This window comes from Spermophilus citellus (assembly GCF_964194105.1).
Source record: "Spermophilus citellus genome assembly, chromosome: 11".
Classification (NCBI taxonomy): Eukaryota; Metazoa; Chordata; class Mammalia; order Rodentia; family Sciuridae; genus Spermophilus; species Spermophilus citellus.
In genome coordinates this window covers 77119043-77144972 of record NC_138192.1, presented here as the reverse complement: position 1 = coordinate 77144972, position 25930 = coordinate 77119043, and the positions used below count along the sequence as shown (strand labels likewise).

Genomic DNA, 25930 nt, shown 5'->3' with positions numbered 1-25930 from the left:
GGTCTGATCCCTGGCACCACAAAACAAAACAAAAAAGCACATGCCATGTTGAGCTGGTAGCAGCCTCATGGACCTGGTGTTGGTGTCTTGATCGCATCATTTCCTCTTGTGCTTGACTTAATCTCATGTTTTGTTCATCACGGCCCCAGGAGCAATAGACCAGAGTCCTCATAGCCTAGGCTATAGCGTCTAGATTTGTGCTAACTCACTCCACGATGTTTGCACAATGACGAAATTACCTAAGGAGGCCTTTCTCAGAGAATGTCCCCATCATTAAATGCCACATGGCTGTAATTGTCATTCTTTCTAGAACATTGTTTTTGATCTCTTTTTTCAACAAATGGGAGGCCAAAAAGGCTGACATCAAAGCGAGGTTAAGCTGCAGCAGGACATCTGAATGATTGGTTTAGCAGCCCAGCGATGTGGGGTTTATTGATATTAGCAAAAGATAAGTTTGTCTTGTTGCTTTACTCTGACAATTGTGAAAGTTATAGGCCTATTCCTGCTGAGTTCTGCAAGTGCAGCTGGGTGGCCTCTGTCACCTCAGAGGTCTTGAACTGGTTTGTCCCTGTGCTTCTCCCTTCAACTTATCTTTAGCTTGCAGTTACCCTGGGGTGTCCACGAGGAGTTGGCATTTGGACCTGAACAAAGACTTGGGGCATTGAAGTCTCTCCTGATAAAGGGCCTGAGGGTGGTGTGTAGGGGCTGATCATGTCTCTGCTTACTGGGTGCCCACAGCAGAACTGGTTGGAGTAGGCCAGGGTGCTATGGGGGTGGGGCAGGTGAGCCAGCCCCTATGGGTCCCATTCCATAGCTTGATCACCCTTCGCCCCTGGTGGTAGCTTGGCCAGGGTCAGTTCCTCACTTTTACCAGCCTTCAGTTCCAATCCCTGTCTGGCAGACATCAATCCTTTCATTTTTCTTCCTGTATGCCACAGAGGGATGGACATGCAGGAAGGACAGAGGCTCATTAGAGGCTGATCTGTGAGGACTGCAGAGTGACTGGGTGGGGGAAGTAAAGAAGCCATTAGACCACTCCTGGCTTGGGGAGAGAGTGTGTGTGTGTGTGTGTGTGTGTGTGTGTGTGTGTGTGTGTGGTGTCAGAGTGCTGTGCTCCTTAGGTGAAACTTCTGGACCCTTCCAGGATTGTGGGTGTCACCTGGGGACTCACATAGAGTGCACAGTCCTCCTTCTGACCATTCCTCAGTCGTCTCTGAAATGTTTGCAGGCTCCCACATAGTTCTTCCTTTTATCCTACATGTCCTGGGGTTTTCGCCCACTTCTTTCTCATTTCCAAATACTCCCTCTCCTGTCTTCAAAGGGGGCTGCATTGCTTCACACCAACTCTACTTCCTTGCTTTCTCCCACATAGGTGCATGAGATCTTCCATTTCTAAGGGCTCTTTGCTGTTAGTCTCTCTCCAGGGGGATGATGAAAGTAATAAATATTCAGATAGGAATGCAGACCCAGGAAGTAGCAGTTGAACAAGATCCTGAGCTTTACCCCGAGACGCCGATAGATCCGGCTTCTTCTAATCCTCCTTTCTCTAGTTCCTTCTTCCTGGTGGCAGTATGCCCATTCCTGCGGTTGTTTGCTCTTATCCAGGCTTCTTTGGATTGGGTGCTTCTAAGTGTACAGAAAACCGAACCAAACCAAAGTGCTTTTACCTGTCCTCCTCTCTTACCCAGTCATTCAACCCAGTGCTTTTGACACCACATGTATGTGGTTTTACCACCACAGAGACCAAGCAGTTCTCCAGGGGACATCGGCAGGGTGTCCTCTAATTCAATTCAATTCTGACACTATCTGCCTGGAGATAGTGTCTGATAGGTTGAGGGCTCAGTTCCACAAGACTGTCACCTCCTCCCACTTCAGAACCAGTCACCAGTTGGCCTGTACTTTTGACCTAGTGGGTATAAACTGGAGTTCACAGGACACACTTAAGAAAGACAGAATTCAAGGAAACACTTTACTTCCCTAATTTTTATAAAGGGTTGCATAAAGATACCAGTGAGCATCTGATGCAGAGAAGCATAGGGTGAGGTATGGGAGAAGGGACAAGGCACCTCCGTGCCCTCTCTGGGCGAGCTAGCCTCCAAGAACCTCCACATGCTCAGCTCTCTGAGGCTTCCAATCCCAGTCCTTTTTTTTTAATATTTATTTTTTGGTGGACACAATATCTTTATTTTATTTTTATGTGGTGCTGAGGATCGAACCCAGTGCCTTATGCATGCTAGGCGAACACTTTACCACTGAGCCATAACCCCAGCCCCCTTTTAGGGTTTTTATGAAGGCTTCTTTAGTAGGCCTGATTGATTTTATCACTAGCAGGTGGCGATCAACTCAACCTCTAGTCCCTCTCTCCTCCCCAGAGGTAGAGGAATGGGACTGACATTTCCAACCCACTGGTCACATGATGGGTCCATCTGGGCTTTGTCCTGAGGCTGTCTAGGGGTCTCAACCACTACTCATCTCAGGAGCATTCAGAAAGACATTCTTTACACTCTGGAGATTCCAGGTGTTTGGGGAGTTGTGTGCAGAAGACAGGGAATAATAATAATTATATATATATATCTCCCCTGTACAAAATAGCACAGTGATAAACCAAATGCCTAGCTTCTAGGTACTTTAAGATTGCCAGTCATTTATGTGCCAGTAACAAGGCTCCCTGTAGAAGGCACTTCCTGTGGGTTCCCCTAAGTCACTTCTATTGGACTTCCTTGATGCTATTTTACCAGGCTCTGGAAGTCGCACTTAGTGTCTCATGATGACCCCTGTGGCTCCAGCATCTGGATGTCCTCCTCTGTGCCCTGGCCCTAATTTCTCTTCTTAGTTTGGTTTGTGTTGAACTTAGTGCTGTGGTTTGAGTGTGACCCTGAGAGTTCATGTGTTGGAACCTTAGTTTCTTTCTTCTTTCTTTTTTATTTATTTAGTTGTAGATGAACACACAGTCTCTTTATTTATTTTTATGTGGTGCTGGGGATTGAACCCAGTGCCTCACACATGCGAGGCAAGTACTTTACCACTGAGCTACATCCTTAGCCCTGGCACCTTAGTTTCTGAATGTGTCAGGGTTGGAAGGTGGGGCCTAGCAGCACATATTTGGGTCTTGGAGGTGGAGCCCTCATAAATGGATTAGTACTTTTTTTGTGGGAATTAAATCTATGGCATGAGTTCAGACTTCTTTCCTATTCACTTGTACCTGCTTACCCTTTCAACTTTGGCCATGTTAGGAAGCAGGACAAGGCTCCCACCAGATGCATAGTTCACTCTTGACTTTCCCAAGCCTCCAGAACCATGAACCAAATTACACCTTTGTAAATTTCACAGAATCAAATATTCTGTTAGAACAACAGGAAATGGACTAATATACTTAGTCACAGACTAGTTATTCGTGCCTATTTCAATCTTAGGGGAATAAGACCTGCACCATCAGCTAAAATGCTTTATCTATTTGAGGGCCTGGAATGTCTTATGAATGAACATTATTGCACAATCCAAAAGGGAGGTAAAAGAACCTAATGGTTAAATGAGCAGACTCTGGGACCAATCACCTGGCTTGCGTCTGGGCTCTACCACTTGGTAGCTGTGTGACTGAGAAACTTGCTTAGCTCCTTAAAATGGGGTAGTAATATATGAACATATGTGTTTGCCATGAAGATTCAATACAGACCTCTCAGAGGTGCTTGCAGAAGGTGCTTGATCAATGAAAGTTGTGATTATCCCTACTTTAGAGGGGGAAACTGAGGAGCAGAGAAGTCAAACATATTATTCAACGTCATCTAGCTGCAAAGTGGAGGAGCCAGGTTCCAAACCCAAGGCAGGTCAATGTCAGAGTCTTCTCTTAGCCCAGCATAGACAGCACCAGCTGATGGCAGCCTCCATTATTTCACAGGGGCTGAACCCTGCATTGGCTCCATTTGATCCACATGGCCTTCTAGCTTTTTTTTTTTTTCCATGCCCTCTGGCTCTCTTACCAGGGTGCTGATCCGGCTTTCAGGAGACTGGTGTCCATCTTGCTGACATGGCCATCCAGTGTCCATTCTGGCTGATCACTGCCTCCACACATTTCCATTGTTCTCAGTGATCCATCAGCCAGGTACATCTCTTGCCTTCAGGGGAGTGCTCCTTAATAACACCAAAAAGTTTACAACTCACAGAACAATAACCTGCACTATTTGCAGCAGGGAAGAGTGGTGCCTTTGTACAGGTATGGGCAAACCAGTTCAGGTGCACAAGAAAGTCCTTTGGGCTTTCATCCAAAACTCAGAACAAATGCACAAGCACTAATTTATTTTTAGGTCTTAAATTGTTAAGGAATAATGTTTCAGTTTTCCAGAGCCTGGATTGTTCGGTTTTTACCCAGGTTCATAGGGAAATGTTTTGAAATACCATATGTAATTCCAGCGTGGGGGTAGAGAAAGTGCCGAGAGAGGAAGGAGTATGGGAGAAGGGACTCTTCTTGTTGATGGCAATCAGAAAGGAAGATCTTGGAATGGAGCCAGCTTTGTCATATTTCTGGCCCCATTGGATAGCCCTAGGTGGTTTGGCTCAACATCAGAATGTGGGGGTGTTTCTTTGATTAAGCTTTATTGCCTAGGGAATATATAGGAGAAATTCTTTTTTCATGAATTTTAAAAGTGTGATTTCATTTTCTTTTTTGATTAGAGGATTCTAGCATCTTGCTAGGAAGGCAGTATGCAGACAAGTAGTGGTTCTGGAGACAGGACCAGGTACTGTCCTGTCCCTGAGCTCCTGGGCATTGGTTCCTTTAATGAGGGTGGGTGGCTGGGGTAATGTGCTCCACATGAGAAGTAGAAGTCTTACTATCTTGTTACGGGAACCAGGTCGGGAATCAGTGTCAGGCACAATTTAATAACAGAATTTTTCATAGATATCTCCACGAGGAATCCTTTCAGAATGGGAACTGTGCCTTCTTCCATTTTAAGCACAGTTTTAGTTAAATACATTTGATAAGACACAATTGCTACTTGGATCTCTTAGATGGGAGTCAATTACTCTAGAGAACAAAAGAAGAAACATGTATTGTTTTACTGTTTAGAAAAACTAAACTTTTCAACATATTTAATCATAGTTGCAAAATAGAATTAGGAGAAAACTTTTTAAAAAGCATATCAAAACCAGGTTCAATGACATATGCCTTTAATCCCAGTGATTTGGGGGAGGTTGAGACAGTAGGATGGCAGGTTCAAGGCCAGCTTCAGCAATTTAGTGAGAACTTCAGCGATTTAGAACTTGTCTCAAAATAAACAAACAACAACAAAAGCAAAAAACAAGACCCCCAAACCCCCAAACCATGCTAGGGATGTAGCTCAGTGGTAAAGCATGTCCCTGGGTCCAATCCCCTGTACCAAAAAAAAAAAAAAAAAAAAAAAAGGACCTATTACCAATTTCCCAGTTTCAACAATTATGAACTCTTGGCCAATCTTATTTCCTCTACTCTTGCTCACATTTGTGCCTTCTTTATTATTTTGAAGCAAATCCAAGACTTTGTATAATTTTATCCATAAGTATTTCAATATGCATCTCTAAAAGATAAGGATGTTTTCCCCTCAACATTTTATTAGAAAAAAATTGGAAGCACACAGCAAAGTTGAGAGCTCTATGCCTAACCAGCTATATTGCTTCATCATATGTCTATCCATCTGTCCTTGCATCCATCAAGCCATGTTGTTTTTTTTAAAAAATGCATTTCAAAGTAACTTGCAGACATCTGTACACTCCCCCTTAAACATTTCAACATGCATATCATAACCTAGAATTTAATATCTGTTTATAGCTTTTCTCTCCATTGGATATAACATTTACATCAATGAAATGAACAGATCTGAAGAACACATTTGCAGCACTTTGACAAATATAACCCAAACCCCTCTCAAGATACAGAATATTACCATCACCCCCAATTCCCCTTTTCTTCTTCCTAGTCAATCCCCACCAACACCTTCTTCAATTTTGATTTTTTTTTCCCCACCATATGTTTGGTCAAAGCAATACTTTTGAGAATCTGTCTTGACTGTTTTAACTGAAAATCAAAAGTGTTCACATCAGCCAGGCATGATGGTGCACCCCTATAATCCCAGCAGCTTGGGAGGCCAAGACAGGAGGATCGTGAGTTCAAAGCCAGCCTCAGCAACTTGGCAAGATCCTAAGCAATTCAGCAAGACCCTGTCTCTAAATAAAATGTTAAAAAAGACTGGGGATGTGACTTAGTAGTTAAGTACTTCTCAGTTCATCCCTGGTATGAAAAAAAAAAAAGCATACACACAATATAAACTATTTTTTTTTTAAATTTTGGTGCTGGGGATTGAACCCAGCCCCCACTCTCTCACTGGTGCTAAGCACACACTCTATCACTAAGCTATATTCCCAGTCCCTAAACTTTCTTTTTGATTTGTTCCCCATCCTCCCTCAAATGTCACAAGCTTTAAGAGTATTTCCCAGCTTTTGGTAGGGACTCCATTTTCTAAGCTCATGTCTTCAATTAGAGCAGTCCCCTGTGTAGTGTAAGATTTTATTTGAGAAAGGGATCTATTGCTAAAGTGAGTTTGAAAGCCAGTGCTCTAGTTCTTTTGGCTCTGAGTTTATTTGCATTTGAAAATATATTTGGCCACTTAGGAGTAGTTCCCTGGGTATTTGTCTATGGAGTAGTACATAAAATTATCTTGGTCACAAGAGCCATCAGCCTAATCTTTACATTGCAAAGAAGTCTGATGGTGGTGAAGGCTCTTTGGAAGTATAGCCAGAATAGTATGTTCTGTTCAAATGATCCCTTTTATCTGCATCTCTGGCCAACAAAACTCCAAACTGTAAACCTCCCCCAAATAACAATCAAAAAGGCAATTTATACCCTGTCCTTTTCAAAGTACCAAATTACTTGGTAATCCAGATGTCAGTAGACATTCTTGTTCTCCTGAGATTGAAATGAAATCTCAGTGCCTGCCCTTCCCTGCCATCCTTTGCCCTTGACCATCTCTCTGGGTATCCTGGGAATGGTTTTGCTTTTTTCTTTGTCACCTCTGTCACCTCTGTCACCTGAGCCCCTTTGTCTTCTGAACTGTTCAGTTTCTTGGCCACCTTGTTCTTGAATGCACGTGTCTTTTCAGGTTTTATGTCAACCCTGAAGTGATGCTTCCTTTCCTTAGTCCCCCCCCCCCCTAAAGCCCACTCTCACAAGATTTTTTGAGTAGATAGCAGATATTTCTAAAGACTTAGAAATTTGAAGGAAATTTACATGAAAGAAATGCCAAAAAATCTTATAAAATATAATTCCATATTCCCCCCTTTTTGAAGGGCATTCCCTGAATATTGAATGCCTATTTTTTAAAAAATTATTTTCTAGCTGTTGATGGATCTTTTTATTTATTTGTATGCAGTGCTGAGAATCAAACCCAGTGCTTCACACATGCTAGGCAAGCGCAAAACCACTGAGTCACATCCCCACACAAGATCTATGGTCCACATATTCTAATAGGTAAGATAGATGGGAAAATTTTATAAAAAGTACAAATCACCTAGTGGGTAGAATGAGTTTCTAATGCAATCAGTTGATAAACCATGAACAGGAAAAAAGGTGGCAGAATTCCCTTTCTCTGAAGAGTTTAAAAATAATACAAAACCTCCCTGTTGCTTAAACATGCAGTTCTGCCTGAAGGCTGACCTGAACATGATTCTTGAGGTACTTGCTTGTCCGGCTATGAGTCCTTTGTTAGCACAGAGGACTTTAAGGAGGGTCAGGACATTCATGTGGCATTGGGCTCTACCCTTTCTGACAACAAGTTTTGTGAAGAAACCATTTTCCCCCTTTTAAAGAGTGCATTAAATTTCACAAAAACCTGTCAGTGAGGACCAGAAATACTCCCATGAGACAAAGGCATCTCCTTGCCCCAGAACACAAGACCCCTTGGTTTTGGGCACATTGAGTGCTTGGGTCATCAGGTACGGTAGCCCAGGAAAGGCTGAAAGCTTTTCTAAAGGTGGGCCATAATATATTCCTCCTAGATGCAGAGATCCTAGATGTTCTTACAGATTGCATCCAGGCAACCAATTCCAGAGTAATGAGTGCAAATTATGCAATGTCCACTTGAATCCAGAGCTAAGTTGGATCTCTGCCCTTGTATATTGCCCTTGTTATTATTTCAGAAACTTCCTTTCCATATTGGAAAGAATAGGGGATACAGAGGCACAAAGAGACTCTCATAAGTGTGTATTTACCCCAGGCTAAGGAGTTTTGGTGGCGGATAAAATGAATGTGTACTGAATTTCCTAACTATAGAAATATTTTCTTCCACACATCACATCGTTGGATGCACATTCTATGTGTACGTACTTTATATTTTTCTATTAACTATTTTCTGGGGGTGGTATTTTTATTTAACTTCATCTAGGCAGATTTGAAATCCATCCCATGAAAGAAGAAAAAATGGATAGACAGAGGTTGAAGGGAATCAGCCAGAGACAATTATAGAAATCATGTTAGGAAAAAAATGACGTCTTTGTGAAACTCCACCTCTTCTCTGGGTGGAGAAACAATTAGAGAACAATACAAGACAGTATATAATCAAGTGCTAAATTGTGTGGGGCGCATAATGAGTGCTATAGGGAGTCAGAAAAAGGGCGGGTAAGACTATGGAGCAATTCTCAGCGTTTTGTGCCAACAATCCCACTTCCAGGGAGGGATGTCTTCATTTTCTTTGAGAGTTGATTGGAGGCGCATCTGGCTCACTTTGTGAATCTATCATTAATGGGCAGGATCAGGGCTTTTGTATGTTCGATTGCATATCGGTTAGGACGGAGCCTGGATAAATGGTTCGTGGAAACCAATCACGTCCGGTGAGTTCTCCTGTCGTCCGAGCCAGCAAATGACAAGATGGCCCCTGCATGACAAGCACTTGCTTCAGTCTCCCTGACAACAATTTCTGCAGAGTAGAAAGCCATTAAGAGGTGGATCTCTCCAGTGATAGCCTACATTTTCCAAGGGATAAATCTTTTCTGCTACAGAGGTTGGCAGCTGAATTTCGGTTCCCCTGACTCCCCTTCTTCACACTTTCCAGAGCAGCTCAAAGGCTAGCAGTGTCTGAAGGGGATGGTAAATATTTCTCATGCAGTATGAGATAGCTGGTGGAAATCTCTCCTGATTTACAATGAGACATCTCCTTCCCAGTGTCAGGGGTTAAAATCAGGCTGTGAACATAACGTAGCTTTCCGCTGTTCCCTGGGAAGTGCAATGCCTACAGATTTTGAAAGATCCTGACATGTCCAAAGTTTTGACACACTTACATCCTGAAAGAGATATTCTTCGTGAGATAAATATGGACCATTTTCTCTGACAGATGTGGGTGAGAACGAAAAGCTGCCGGAGAGCTGAGCCAGCTTGAGCCATCAGTTTGAATCTATATTCAAGCTCCAATCAAAGAATGTTGATGAAGTAAGACCTGCTTAGTCTGTCTGCCAGCAGGACTGGTAAGCTGTACTTCATTGCCTCTTGTGGACCCTGAGTTGGTGGAACAAATGTCAATCATGGTGCACAGTGGTCATGACCTCAAAGAAGGCCTCCCTCATCTTTTTTGGTATTGTTTTGTTTCTTGGCTTTGGTTTTGTTCTTTTCTTTACTAAGTATAAGGATAGGAATGAGTGCATAGGTTAGTATTATGACCAGATTTTTTTTTTTCAGTGTTGGGGATCAATCATGAATCCAGGGCTTTGTGCTTAGCAGGCAAGCATTCTATCACTGAACTACACCCCTAGCCCTATGACCAGATTTTAGTGTATTTTTTAAAGAGTCAAATTCTTTTAGTGAGGAGTTATTTTCTACTTCAATGGGTAAACCATGTGATTAGTAAAATAATATTTTATGTTTTTTGTCCACAAAAACATTTCTGTCTTTATGCCAGGGTCTGAATTTAGTCAGTGAGTACATTTAGGCTGTGAAAGAGCATCTTACAGTTAAAATCTGCACCCACTCCAAGTCCCCATTAATTTTGGTAACCAAAGTGGAGACCATTAGCGGGCAATTGAAATAATAATAAGGATAACTAATATTTCTTCAACCTTTACCATGTGCAGACACTATGGTCAGCCATTTATATTTTTCCATAATCTTAACAACCACTATGCTCCTCACTTTTCAGATGCAAAAGCAAGAAATGTAAGCTATGAACTTGCCTTAAAATAAGAGAGTAGTAGACCAGGGCTCATCCTTTTCAATATAATGACAGATCCATACACTTGGCCATGGAGCTATTCCACATAGCATTGTCTCAGTTGGCAGGTTTTAATGAGCTGTGGAAAAATCTCTTATAAACTTGGACATGGCTGAAAGCTGGACAACCAGGCCCAGAAATCCAAGGGCAATGCGGAGCTTCTTTGGTGAGAGCCATGTTGATTGAGCAATGCCAACTTTTTCTTGAAAAGGAGGTAAATGTTAGGTAGTTATTTGCCTTCATGGTAAAGCACACATGGCCTGCATTCTCCACCACCCAAGAATTTTAGCAGCTTCTAGCTGGTTCAGTGATGGTCTCTTGAAGTCTTGTCCCTTATCACAAGGAACATGGACAAGGAACCACTCTGTGGGAAAGAAAAGGCAAAGTTGGAGATTTTTCCAAAGAATTTCTTTATAAATATAAGTGTGGGCTGAATAACTACTTCTAATCACTCATTCAGGGCCAGTGAAGTCACTTGTTTGACCTTGTTTACACAGTCAAAGAAGGTCATCCACAGGTCAGCCAATCAAGGCCTGCCACATGCTTGAACAACACTGCCATTACGGTAAAAGTCAGATTTGACCAGTTATTATCTGGCTTGCTAAATTTGCAATGGTCCTTCCCACATATGCCCATAACACCTCATCTTTTCTGTAAACATAAGCAGCAACTTTTCATGATTTTCTACTTGCTAAGCAAAACTCATTAAGTATTGATTCTCTTTCACTGCATGTGCCACAGAAATCGCCCTTAGGGATTCAAGTGAAAAACAATAGATATATTATTCAATATATCATATTTCTGGAAAGGTTGCTACCGATTTTTATTATACACACAGGTTGAATTCCTTTAAGCATACTTTTTATTTCTCTTACAAGATTGGATCTGTTCAATGTTTACTTTCATAGTCTGTAAAAGACCTGCGTGGCCTGGCATGGAAGCGGGATGAAGCTCATGTACAAAGAATTTGTCTTCCCACTGGTGCAGTCTAGCCACACCCAGGAAAAATTTAAGGTTATCTGACCGGCTTAGGCAGAGTCTTGTAATAGCCTAAGTCAAAAACTAGTAAAAGAGAAAGCAAAGCTTCCTTCAAATCAAGCGGCCAATTAGCCAAAGTGAAAAGGAAAAGTCTTTCAAGTGTCTTTTTCACTAACTTATTATTTTCGAGTCATTATCAGAACAAGCAGAACTCATTTAAGTCTCATTTTGGTGAATGGGAATTGTCACTGCAATCACTTGATTCTGCATGGGTTATCCCAGAGGCTTGAGGGCTCCTATCAGTATCAGGTGGAAAACTTTAAGACCAACTCTAAATCCATCCCTTTATTTGGGGCCCCACTCAACCTGAATGACAATGAGATGACTTTCCAAACTTGTTGGAGCCGTGTTGTCAATAAAAATGTCACTAGCAGGAATGAACGTCTCATTGCGGCTGTATTGCTTCATTAGTAAGGGGAGTTGCTGGATGCCTTGGAGAGACCTGACGGGTAATGTTTTTCTTTCAACAAATCAGTTCTGCCTGGGGCACTTCCAAGCAACTGTCTTATACCTACTTTACCCAAGATCTGCCAAGGAAGACTTAGGCAATAACTCACTCTTGTCTGACTTTGTTTTCTTGTCTCTAGGACTGAAGGGAGTAATTGGATTGGATCTTGGAGAAAAGCCCAGTTAATATCAAAAAGCAATTAACCATTCAAAGTGTTGGTAAAGTTTAAGAAAGGAGGAAGAGTAGTGGTTAATTTTCCTCCTTAATGTCTTGGAATACATTCCCCTTTCATTTTCCTAATGCAGAATCAGATCCTATGCCTGGATATATATATTCTTTCTTGAACTCTTTCTTTTCCACTTAGTATTTCTCCCAATTATCTTATGTTTCGGGGTCTAGAACTGAACCAGATCTGTGAATGATTCAACAAACATTCATCGGGAATTAATTAAGTGCAAGGTGCTTGTGGATAATTAAAGGTGGCTACAGATACTTTGACATCTCTTTCGTTGAGAAGTCAGGTATTTGCCCTCCTCCCTTGAATCTGGGCAGGCATGGGGACTTCTTGGAGCAATAGCATATGGCAGAAATGTTGCCATGCCACTTTGGGGGCTCAGGTCTCAAGAAACTAACAAATTCTACTTCCTGTCTGTTGGAACACTTCCTAGAAGCTCTGAGCTGCCATATGAAAGACAGACTACTGACTGCTATGCTGAAGAGGCCACAGGTAGGCACTCTACTCCATATCCCTCACTGAGTGTGGCTTCCAGCTGGTCTTGCTAAGGTGCTAGACATGTGAGTGAAGCCATCTGGAATCTTCTAGATGAGCCCACCAACAGCCGAATACCATCACTATGTGGACTCACCCAGCTGTCTGATCCAAATTTCTAATGCGCAAAATCATGAGATACAATCCTTGCTGTTTTACTCCTCCCCCAAATGCCAAGTTAGGCTAAATGTTTGGTTAAAATCTGCACTCTCATGCTGCTTGAGAAATTGAAGAGGCAGAGGAGTTGATGTGGATAAAGAGCCTACAGGATCTGGCATGCAGTGAACATCCAGCAAGAGGTAGCTTTTATACAGTATTGCCACAGCATCTCTACTATTCTTTTTTTTTTTAAGGAATTTTTTTTGCATCTCAACTATTCTTGTTTTTTTTTTTTTTTTTTTTTGGTGGGGGTAACCAGGGATTAAACTTAGAGGCACTCAAACATTGAGCCACATCCCCAGCCCTATTTTGTATTTTATTTACAGACAAGTTCTCACTGAATTGCTTAGTGCCTCACTTTTGCTGAGCCTGGCTTCGAACTCACAATCCTCCTGCCTCAGCCTCCCAAACTGCTGGAATTACAGGTGTGCACCACTGCACCTGGCCACTATTCTTGTTCTTAGCTTTTGTCCCTGGATTACATTTTCCACATCACTGCCAGAATTATTTTCCTAAATCCAGCCATATATTTACTATGTTGGATACTGCTAGTTGTCCCTCCAATTTCAAATCCTGTCTTCTTCCTCAGTAGCAGAACCTGTGACTACTGATTGGATATGTGGAGGCACTGACTAACAACTACCCTATCCAGCAATGCCCCCGCCCCCTGCCCCAACCCCACCACACCAGGAGCTGGTGGGGCCATGGAACTATATTTGGGCTGGTGGCATATAAAAAGGAGTGGTTGGGCACTTCCTAGGAAGTGTACTTTGGACAGAGCCATGCTCTTCTTCCACATGCCACCTAAGATATAAATATGCTCTCTAGAGTCCAATCCTCCCTCGTGGACTGTGCTAGCGAGGGCATATCCTTAGGGTGGAGGGTCCTGATACACCTGCACCTGTGGAACTGTCTTCATGCCTCTGGATTCTGGATTTTTATATGGGAAGGAAAAACTTCATGGATATAAGGCTTTCTTAGTCCCCCCTCCCTAAATATATGCTCTGCCTAATTTTAACTACAACCCCTACTGTACATTAAACACAGACTATCAAGTCGAGTGACATATGTGTCCTGCTCTTCTGGAGTTGAGTCTTTGGGGGAGGAAATGAATGAGTCGAGTAATAAAGGGACAAATATTTATCTCACACTCTTTCTTTACCCAGGACACCTTTCCATTCATCTTCTCTCCTTGTCTTCACAATGTTCCTGTGAGATAATGATGGCTAAGTCCATTTTAGAGAAAAGGAAAAAGTCTCAGAAAGTTGAGGCCATCTGATTAGTGTCTTGCTGGTAAGAGGAGAAACCCAAGTCTGTACCCCTGACCTCGAGACTCAGTCCTCTGCCATTTCTGCCATAGCTCATTGTAGTGATGGTGGGATTGAGGTTCAACTGATTCGATAACTTGTCCTAGACTTTCAAAAATTAATAGATATTTGAGAGACACAATGGAAGAAAGGGAAGCCCAGAAGGAGGGGACAGCCTGAGCAGAAGGGTTCCAGTTCAGGTATGGCATGTTGGGAACATGGCTTGTCCTATGAGGCTGTAGCACTTTGGAGGAGGTTGGATAACTGGGCAGGGTCTGATTGTGACAGGCCCTGGACTTGGTCTTCATCTGCTTTTGTACCATGCTTTCCGACTTTATGGTTCTGTGTATACTCTTTTCTCTGTGAGCCTTCTTTATCTCAAGTGTCAATAACTTCCTGTATTAGTCAGGGTACTTAATGCTAACTATTCTAACAAACTTCTCCCAAATCCTGTTTGCTTAACATAATAAAGTTTTATTTCCTGTTCTTGCAAAGCTTGAAGTTGTCAATAGCAACAAGGGAGTGTGTGTGTGGAAGAAGAGGAAATCTACTATAAACAGTGACTAGATTCCTGGGTAGGTTGCACTTGGGATGCTGCACTCTTATGGGGCCTCCTTGGAGTTCTCTGCTGGATTCTTTGCACTGAGCTGGCTGAGAAGCAATGAGAGAGAATGGAGGATGAGGTGGCATTTGATGATGAGATCTGAAAGTGGCATCCTTCCCTACTGTCTGTATCCCATTGACCAGGCTAACACAGCTCCAGTCCCACTGCATGGAAGAGAAAAATGAAATTAGGGGTATCTAGACAGTCCTGGCCACACTTCCCAAACTTTTTCATGGTGGTGAGGATTTAATGAAATAATATTTATGAAAGTACTCTATCAAACTGTTTGGGTTTATATTCCTTCACATTCACATGTCCAATCCTGCCCATTTTTCACATCAGCTTTTCCATGAAGCTGTCTGGAATTCCACTTTCTTTCTTTCCTCCCAGAACTCATTAGTTGCAGATTATCTCTGTGTTCTAACATTTCACCATGTCATTTGAATCTAATTTGTTTTCTACATATTTTATCTCCACAGAGAGAGTTTGGCACAGTGTCACACACACACACACACACACACACACACAGCAAGCTTTGAATAGTGATTAATATATTGGTATAAAAAGAGAAATCACAAACATTTGAACATCCAAAGTAAATGGAATGTTTTCCTCAAGTACACCAAAGTCTCATCATTTTTAATCTCTCAACTTGTTTATTAAGGATGATATAATGTTGAACCAAGCATGAAAATGAAAATTAAAGGTATACAAAACACTGGTTGGTTTGTGTGTTTATAGCCAAGATAGGAAGTAGGCTCCGTAAGGCAGTGGTGTGCATGGTGAACACTAGGCAATCCCCTCTCATTTGACTGATCTCTCTCATAATATCAGTATGCTGGCTACTCAGGGCTGGGAAGTGTCTTGAGTTGCTTCCAGTAAAGACAATGGAGAGGTCTCTGGAAATAGTGGCAACAGGGTTCTCCTGACTATCTGCAGTTCCAGAGGTGGTAAGGAGATGATGCTATCAGAGAGAAACCTTCACTTTTTCTCTCACTGTTGGTGTCTAATTCTGATGGTTCATGAATGTTCATGGTGAAAAAGTCCACTTTCCACTCATATAGAGACTTCCTTATTTGCATATTTTTCTGGTCTTTAGAAAATGAACATAGGTTCTGGTGAACTCATGTTTTTCTCTTTCTATGTGAAAGGTAAATTAAGTGGGTGATTTTCTCTTTCCAAAAGAATTCTCTGCTTTACCAAATGATTAGCAATTCTTTTAAATAACAACACTTCTTATTGTACTGAGAGTGTGATTTTCTTTACAAAGATTCCGTTAACATCCAACATTTTGAAAGCCCTTGTTGTAATATAAACTCTTGTACTTACTTAGTGGGATATTGGGTAGGCTGTAGAAGGTGGCAGTTCTGACAGGTAGCCTACCTCTAAATCTTCCTGGTTTTAAATGAAATCATTGGTCCCACTTTTTTCAATTTTATTTTCCTATTAGGAAAGAACATGGCTCGGATGGATGTGCTAGAGGAAATGCACCAGGAAATCCCAAGCAGGGTGCAATCCGTCACCATTAATGCTCACAAGGAGCAAGGCTACTTGAAGAAATACAGCTACTTATGGATGGACGATAAAATTGAATTCATGAAGCAGTTCCTTCTCCATGGGTGATTTCTTGGTGCTGAAGCACTAGAATTGGATGCAGACTATGAGCATCAAGACTCTACACTGCATTCAGCGCACTTTAAAGAACAGGTATTGGATTTTAACTGAGTCTAGCATCATCTATTCCAACTCCAAGGACATCTGTTAAATCATAAAATATTTTGAGACATAAAGCTCTTGCCGCAGAGAGAATTTTTTCTTGAAGGTCAACATCGATGAAATGTTAGGTGAAGGAGTGGATGACTTTAAACATCATAAGATACTGGTGGCTAGCTTCAAGTTGATGTTAAACCTTTTGACATCAATGATAACTGTTATAAAATGGAGTTTGATGTTTAAGGAGCATCTACTTAGCCATGTAACCTGGAGGCAGAGTAATTTGAATCTGATTGTGAAAGGAAATTAAAATAACTCAAATCATTTGATGAAACCATCCTCGCAGAATTCTAATTTAACTCAAATAATAAGTATTTAATGGTTCTCCTGTGTGCTTATTTTTAGTCTTGTATTCTGTAAGTTATAAGAGAGTTGCTTTCATGCATGTGAAATGTAATTCTCTTCCTGTAAAAACTTGACACAATGCTTATCCATTTGATTTGATTGCTTTTGCGTGTTCATTAATATAATTGAAACATGTAGCTTCCCCCAAGTTTTCACAGGCTCATCCCTAATTAACTGCTGGCATTCTCTCACGTTACAGGCTAGTATAACTGAGTTAGGGCAATTTATTGATGATAGGAGGAAAGGTTGAGCAGAGAAAGGGAAGGGAGGTTTCAGCCCACTCAGGACTCATTAGGGGACAGGGGTCAGCCAGACAAGCACTAGGGAATGGCCTTCAAAGTCTGTAATTTTAGTTACTGACTTAAAACTTCCAGAAGAGATTTCTATGGAAATGAATGATATGCACTCCTGAAGGAGGGATTATGTCCAAGAGATAGTAGGTATCACTTTTCTGGCCCCAAACCAGAAATCAAAGGGACTCTCATCTCCTGAGTATGGTCTGCGTATTTCCAAGATATTTTTTAAAAGATTTGACAATGATGATGTTGTAGAAAGTTGTAGAAAGTTCCTGGAACTCAGAAGGAGAGAACAGAGGTTCTGGATTTTGTTTGGCCACTTTTGGGACACTGTGATCTGACATGAATGGGTTCATCTGAGGGCATTTCCTCACAGGGCTACTGTGGGGGCCACAATATAATAATTATGCAGTTGGTTTTGATGCAGTCAACCAGTATATGGTTGTTGAAATACAGTCTTTTTTTTTTTTAACATCAAGGGTAAAAAATAAAATGTACAAAGAAGGTGGTCAATAAAGTAAAAGAGAGTATTAGAGATAATGTCAAATTAAATGAAATGACATGTTTAAGATCCAATTATTTTTCCTTTATAGATTAATGTGGGGATATCTGAGTAAAAATAAATAAATAAAGAACCCCTATTGTTATTTTTGCTTTTGTATTATTCTTTTCCTACAGTATAGAATTGTTATATTAACTGACTGTATTAACAAAACCAATGAGATTAAGTTCCTAGCAATAGGAAATTTTTCATTTTAGAAACTGCATTTGTTATTTTAATGGCATTAAATGGAAATAATTTGGTTGACACATTTGGCTGGCACCCATTTTGGATAATAGCTATACTCCTATTGCAGTCCATCAGATGCTTATCTTCTCTTGGAAGGGGTCAACTCACCCAAGTGATAAAACCAAAGATCCCTGACTCTCACCCATGCAGAAGGAAAGCTCCGAGAGGCTGCTGGTGGAGGTCCCCAGGGGTTCTGCCACTGAGGAGGAAGCCGGCTGTGTGGGAGGCCTGGGCCTGTTAAGGAAAGTAGGCAGTATTACAAATACAGCTGACTTTGGGAAACCTGATTTGTCCTGAATGATGAACACATCCCTGTGTAGAACTGCAGCCGTTGAAAGTCTGAATCGGCATCACCAGACTTTGGAGGAGCCCTGCTACTGGTGGCTACTGATCATGAAATGCCAAGGCTAAAAATGCTGAGCTCTCTGCCATGTGGTGTCACCCCTAGCCTGGAAAGCTTCATGTCTGTTCCACCCAGATAAGTTGTAGATAGAAGAGAAGTGTTAAGTTCAGCTAAGTAACCTGTTTTGTGTACATACAATTCTAAGTGACCTGTTTGACTGCTTGCTATCTTACCTGCTTTGGTATTTTGTGGTCATGGTATAAATTAGGTTGATCTTCACTACGTGTGTGTTACACGCAACACAGGCTCTTGTGCTTAAGATCAATTAGAGCTGGGAGTAGTGGCACATGCCTCTAATCCCAGTGACTCAGGAGGCTGGGGCAGGAGGATCACGAGTTTGAGGTCAGCCTTGGCAACTTAGCATGACCCTTAGTAAATTAGTGAGATCCTGTCTCATAATAAAATATAGAAAGGATATGGCTTAGTGGTTAAGTGCCCCTGGGTTCAATCTCTGGTACAAAAAACAAAAACAAAACAAAACCAAGACCCAAACCGATTAGACTGTGTAATTTAAAACTGTAGTTTCAGATTTGCATCTAGCCTGGGCTTTGTGGTGGCTGCCTGTAATCCCAGCAGCTGGGGAGGCTGAGTCAGGAGGATCCCAAGTCAAAGCCAGACTCAGCAATGCTGAGGTGCTAAGCAACTCAGTGAGACCTTGTCTCTAAATAAAATACAAAATAGGGCTGGGGATGTGGCTCAGTGGTGGAGTGCCCCTGAGTTCAATCCCTGGTACCAAAAAATAAATAAATAAAAAATAAAAAAAGGTCTGCATCTAAAGTATAAAGGCCAGAGGAAAAAGCAAACTGTGGGTTTGGGAAGGAAGCTTGCTAAGAGTTGGAGAGGGGACCTGGGCATTTACACAGAGATCTTCTGCAATAAGTAATTGTTAAGACATCCACTTCACACAGTTAGCTTCTTAACTACCATTGTATTTTTCTCACTTTGTCTCCAATAACTGTTCTACACATATACTATGTTGAATTAAGTATTTATTCCAGGGAGAATTGCTCAGAGAAACGTAGAAGTTAAGTAGACAAAGAAAAGTAGGTTAAGCAGCCAGAGTATCATGGTTAATTCAAGAATTCAAACTCAGTTCATGAATCTGGAAATCATTGAAAGAGTTCAGGATTATTTTTCATGTTTTCCTTTTATTTGGTAAGCTTGCTTTTCCAGATTCATAGGAGCAGAAGCCATAGTTTGTGGAATTAGAGAACCCAAAGTTGATAGGTCTCAATTGTTGTTTCACAGCAGGCAAAGTATGTGAATGAGTTTGGATTGGCAAGAAATGGATCTACCTACTGAAGACTTAGCATGGGGAAAAGGGAGAAGATGGAAACCATGGGCCCTTGAGTGTTGACCATTTTACCAAAGCTGAACATGGAAAAGAAAGAAACATGGAAACATGAGAAATGGAAAAGAAGATTACCCATTCCTTGTCTGCTTCCAATATGGAAGTCTGGGAGAAGACACTACTAGGGAAGTGTGGTAGCTGTAATGGTTGGAGTGTTTGTGTCTCACAAAATTCATTGTTGAAATCCTAATGCCCAACATGATGGGTGTGATTAGGTTGTGAGCATGGAACCCGCAGGAATATGATTAGTGCCTTTACCTCTTCTACCAGCTAAGGAAACAATGAGGAGGAACTGTCTGTGAGTCGGGAAGTGAGTCCTCCCCAGACAAAAAAATATCTCCTGGACTTCTCAGACTCCAGTACTGTGAGCAATAAATTTCTGTTGTTTGTATACCGTGCAGTAAATTATATTTTGTGATAGTAGCTTGAATGGACTAAGAAGATAAATGGAGTGGGATTTTCTTCAAATGCAAATCTCCACCCCTTTGCAGGATTCCCACAACTCCCCGAGGTATCATCTGGGGAGAGTGTGAGCTGTAGGAGGCCCCCAGGTTCTACCAGGGGGTCTGCTTTAAAATGGGAACTGCAGTGGAGTCATCTAAGGCTCAGCTCAGTGAAAGCCTGGAAGCTTCTGGAACAATGTAAAAGGCTTTGGGAAGTAAGAGCTGGTGGACATAAGGAAAGGTGAGAAGTCTCCTTCAAGAAAAGGAGTTTTAAGCACTCTGGCCCTGGGCTGGGAGGGCCAAGGACAGACCCTGAAAACAGAAAAATAAAATCTTTTGCCTGACATGGTCTGGCATTTCAAAGTGTGTTTATGATTCCTTGGAAATCAAAAGCACTCTTTTGGGACCACAGGTGTTAGAGTTGGAAAGATCTGGTATTAAAGCTCGGTTAACTATAACCTGGAATAAGTTTCCATCTGAGTCTTGGTTTTTGCTTTAGAAAATGGGAACACTAATAACCTAAATGTAGGGTTGTTGAGTGGCTTAAAAGATCATGTGTGTAAATCAGAGTTATGTGTTTAACTATGGCTATCAGTTAAGCACAATAGATAGCAATAGAGTAAATTTTTTTTTTCTTGTTCTAGCATGACTCTCCTAATCACTAGCTGTATGGCCTTAGGCCAGTGAGCTCATCTCTTTGGGTCTTGGTTTCCTCATCAGAAAAATGAACCAGATTGGTCTACTTTAGGTACTTGAATGGGGCTTCCCAAACTTGCACATGCAGGAGATTCACCTGGGGATCTTGTTCAAAGGCAGACCTGACTCAGTAGGTCTGCAGTGGGGCTGGACAGTCTGCAGGTCTGGGGAGCTCCCAGGTGCTGGTGGTCCAAGGGCCTCACTTTCTCAAGGATCATCACATGTAATGTTTCACCTGCTGAGTCCATATAAAAACAAACCTAGGAGGCTTTGAGAGAGTGAGATGGTCTTTTTTTTTCAATGCATGGAGATCAGCAAAGGGAAGCTGAGAGTATCGGTGAGGTGTGGGGTTTAGGCCCAGGGATTGGGTGACGGATGCCTGTCGGAAGGGAGGGTGGTAAGTTTGGAATTGAGACTGGGGGTAGAAGGGAATCAAAGAGGGCTGTGCAAGGCAAATTGTATCTAGTTTCCTATGTGTTTAGTCTCGCATTGGGATATAGCAGAACAATACAAACCCCATATCTCTAATACTTTTCAAGGGGAGCCACTGTGAAACTGAATTTAATTCATTATAGATTCTTATACTTAATGAAATTATAACAATTCAACAAATGATATAATTGCCTTAAATACTGCTTTAATATAATTATGTATAACTCATTGGAACATGCTATTGCATTCTATAATATAATTATGACATATACTGTTATCAAAAAATTCCTTATCAGGGGCTGGGGTTGTGGCTCAGTGGTAGAGCACTTGCCTCACACACTTGAGGCACTGGGTTCAATCCTTAGCACCATATAAAAATAAATGAATAAAATAAAGATGTTGTGTTTCTCTACAACTAAAAAAAAATTAAAAAAAATTCCTTATCAACTGCATTCAAGGGATGTAGTTTACCTGTTAATTAGGTGTCTGTTTCTATCCTGACAATGGCCTGATTTAAAAATTCAGACAGCTAGGAGTGATGGGTGGGACCAGAGTGAGGTTAATGTCAGCCTTTCTCAAAGTGAGGCTAATGGATCACCTGCATCAGGATCCCTGGGGGCAGTTAAAATGCCTTTACCTTCCTGTGAATGCTGCTTTTTATTGTTTCTCCTTTTGGATGATTTCCTTAGGATAAACTCCCAGAACTCAGATGGACACATTTCTAGGATTATAGTAGACAATGTGAAAAAGCATCTCAAAGGAGCTGTTCCAAACGGGGTCCTGTTCTATTTTTTCAGGGCTGTCTACGCTGGACCCCCCCATGGGATTACTTCAAATTTAGTTGGAATCTGCTTCCTGTCCTGGCAGGAAAACAAAGGAGCCTCCCAGAGGTGGCGGGGCCACTTTCACAGCTGGCTCCTCCGATCCTCAGGAAGCTGAGTTTTTGGAGGAACTTCCCTCTCTAGCAGGTGAGCATTTCTTTCTTCCTAAGCTAAAATGAGCCAGAGAAAGTTTACTGCTTGGTCATAGGCAGGGTCCCTGAGAGATCAATAATGGTGGACACTTGCTCCAGAAGGGCAGCAACATTGAAATTGAAGGCTTTTGCCTCTCATTTCTAGACTATAGCAGGATCAGAAAAAGCCATACATGTACTATCATGGCAGCTAACATTAGTCAAGTGCTCATTTTATCCTTATGAAAACTCTATTTTCGCCAGGTGCAGTGGCGCACGCTTGTAATCCCATTGGCTCGGGAGGCTGGGGCAGGAGGATCTTGAGTTGAAAGCCAGCCTTAGCAATTTAATGAGGCTCTAAGCACCTTAGCAAGACCCTGTCTCTAAATAAAATATTAAAAAAGTGCTGGGGATGTGGCTTAGTGGTTGAGAGCTGCTAGAGTTTAATCCCCAGTACAAAAAAAAAAAAAAAAAAAAAAAAGAAGGAAGAGCACTCTATTTTTCATTAACCCTCTTTTATAGATGAGGAAACTGAGTTCTGGAGATGTTCAGTGTTATTAGCTTGGGCACTCAGCAGCCCTAGGGACCTAGGAATCCAGCTAAGGCAGAGAGAGAGACCAGGGAAATGAAAAGCTTTGTACCATAGTAGTAATAAAGCTATTGACATTATTTTATCTGGAAATTAGATTCTTATCAAGTAATTCTTAAGTAACATTTAATTATAGACCAGTTATAAAATATGGTTTCCAAAAATAAAAAATGGAAGTTGGGTCTTGGACTCTATCACTCAGTCTGACAGGAAAAACTGCAATATTTGTGTCAGGAATCTATTGTTTGCTCAAATCTAACTTCTGAGAAATTTGCAGACCTTTAAGAGATGAAAACCAGGGACCTTTCAAAGTATGATTGCTTACTTTTCAATTTCCATCTTTCAAGTAGCCTAATACTTCCTGGGACAAATAGAGTTTACTATGGAAATGTTTTCTTTGAAGATGCAATTTAAAGACACATTTCTTGTACCTTCATTTATGAACGCATTGTCAACAAATTGCACGTATTTATTCAACTTGTCCAAATAAAAGTCAAATAAGGCTCAGAAATAGATTTCTTGGCAATTTGACTTTCTGATGCAGATAGTATAGAAAAGAGCTTGTGGATTCATTCATTCACCTTGGTTAAAAATTGAGTCAAACAAAGCGGCATGAAGAAACTTTGGGAATTGAGGAATTTGTTCATTACCTTGATTGTGCTGATAGTTTCATAGGTGTACACATATTAAAATTTATTAACTTGCACATTTTAAATAAGTGCAACTTATGGTATGTCAGTTAAATCTCAGTAAAGCTGTAAAACAAAAAAACTCACTCTAGTCTCCGATTTATGAAACTTGTTAAGTAAGTTGACCCTTTCCCCCCTGGATTACACAAACCTCATCAAAAATGGCTCAAAGAAGAATCTGTTAGAGGGCTGGGAGTCTGCCTCAGTTGTAGTGTACTTGGTTCATGTGAGGCTCTTGGTTGGATCCCCAGCACAGTATTATGTAGGAGTAAATAGAACTTGAGAATCATACACAATTTTGTTGAAATTGAAGATGTAAAAGGAGAGGTAAATCAAAATTCACTTGTAGATCTGTAAATTCTGTTTCTGGAAGTTATTGGCTCATGGCTGACCTTGTAATACCTGTGTAACATTGGAATTAAGAAGAGATGCTGTAAAGTTAACAATAGATTCATGGAGTTATGGGAAAGGGAGGGATAATATTTATCAGTCTCTGGAAAGACATATTTCACAAAGACATATTTGTGGCAAAATATTTTGTTTGTATTTCTGTTTTTAGTAACTACCTATCCTATTTAGCTCTTCTATATTGATGAAAAATGAAGGTACAAGAAAAATTGACTCTGTTTTTTTACTGTGAAAAGCAAGATCTGTGAAGGATAGTTTTCTGTGACCCACGGACTCACCTTTGTTTTCAAATAGTTACACTTGAGACAAGAACACTGTATTTCTAATAGTTAAGAAGTACCAGTGAACACTGGGCCTGGGGGAGCACGCCTGTAATCTCAGTGGACTGGGAGGCTGAGACAGGAGAATCACAAATTCAAAGCCAGCCTCAGCAATGGCGAGATGCTAAGCCACTCAATGAGACCCTGTCTGTAAATAAAATACAAAACAGGTCTGGGGATGTGGCTCAGTGATTCAGTGCCCCTGAGTTCAATCTCCAGTACCAAAACCAAAAACAAAAACAAAAAAAAAAGAAGGACCAATGAAAATACAAGTGATATTTTCTAGTAAATTAGCTAGGTTATTATTAATTCTTTATCTTGATTATTTCCTTGAGTAGAGATCTTTGAGAGAATCTACTCAATCTTAGAAAAGAAGATCCATTCACATTTGAAGACAAAAAGAAATGAAGATTTCTTGTGTGCATTTTATAGGGGGTTTCTTAATCTTAATGTCCTTCAAGTCATAAATTATGACCCCATAGTAAAAATCAAAACCCAAACTATGTGTAGCCATGTCTATGGCTTAATCATTTTGTGTGACAAAATGAAATAACCTATCCTGTTTATATCCAGATTATTACAACATGAGCTACCCTTGGCTTTTTTCCCAGAAATGATTCTCTCTCAAGATGTCCTCTTGGTTTTCACTGTGAGTTGCCAGGAATCTGAGACCTAGAGGGTCATTCAGAGTGTCCCTGAGAACAAATCCCCTGGTTTATCTTCCTGCTTAGCTTTTTTTTTTTTTTAATTTCATTAAAATTTTTTTTTTCTAATTATTTATACATGACAGCTTTATCTTGATGCCAGGCTCTGTCTATATTCCTGATGGCTTTGGCCATAGGCACGTTTATGTCTTTACCTGCTTTTTTCAGGCCTACCTGCAGCACGACCCTATCCCAGCCTTGGGGAGGGACCATTGCCGTCCCTAACTCTCCATTGAGTCCCTTGGGGCAGGCTGTGATTTTCAGCATTCATGGAAGGCACATGGGTGTGATGAGCAACTCAGTGGTCTACAACTGGTCTCAGAAAGGGCGAGTAAGAAAGCTCACAGCCAAACTCTACAAATGTCCCACAGATTTCCCAATAGTGAGGGCAATTCAACCTCTACCAATAGGAATTCCCCAAAATTCTGAACTAGAGTCCAGTCAATTTCAGTCCCAGACAGAACCTGTCCTGCCGTCCTTGACTGGATGCCTACTCATTTCCTGCTTCTGTGTGATTAACAGTCAGGATGGAACCATTTCCTCCAGAGGGAATCCTCACTGGTCCAGCCCATAGTTCACCATAATTTCCCTAAGCCCACCTTGTTCAGGCTTGAATGCCACTCTGTTGGTGACACTTTCCATCTTGTCTGCTCTGGGTTGGTGTTAAAGCTAGCCAGGGTTTATACTGTGTTCCTAGACAGGATTCCTGGACTGCAAATTCGTAATAGTTCAACCTCAAGTCCCAGCTTCCCAAGAGAAAATGGCTGTACACAAAAAATGCAAACATCTCCCAGGCTCTAGGAGAAACCAATTCCTGAATCTGGGCAAGGAGGAATGGTTCTGCTGAGACCCAGTAGGAGGAGTCCTGCAAAGAAACCCCATTGATGTTATGAACTGGATGCTCAACTGCTCATCCTGAAGCCCCTGCAGTTATTTCTGTTCAGTCTTCCTGACAAGGACCCGTAGGCTTTTGCATTATATTTGCATGACATAAAGAACTCATTAAAATGGTGCCTCCAGATTAAATAGAGGGAACTTTTCTCAAAACAAATTCCTTTCTCTTTTCTCCTAATGCAAAAACTGCTTGCCACCCACAATAGCAAGTTTAAAAAAAAATTAAGGCATCCAGCTGCATTCCCACGATGGCCACCTCTTTAGTGCCAATGACCCATGCTTACTATATAATCAGGG

The 25930-nt window shown here is 41.3% G+C and overlaps 1 protein-coding gene across 1 annotated transcript in view; it reads right to left on the bottom strand.

The window, feature by feature from the left end:
• Positions 1 to 25930, bottom strand: part of CDCA7 (cell division cycle associated 7) — a 445263-nt gene that overhangs the window by 4494 nt on the left and 414839 nt on the right. The window lies entirely within an intron of this gene.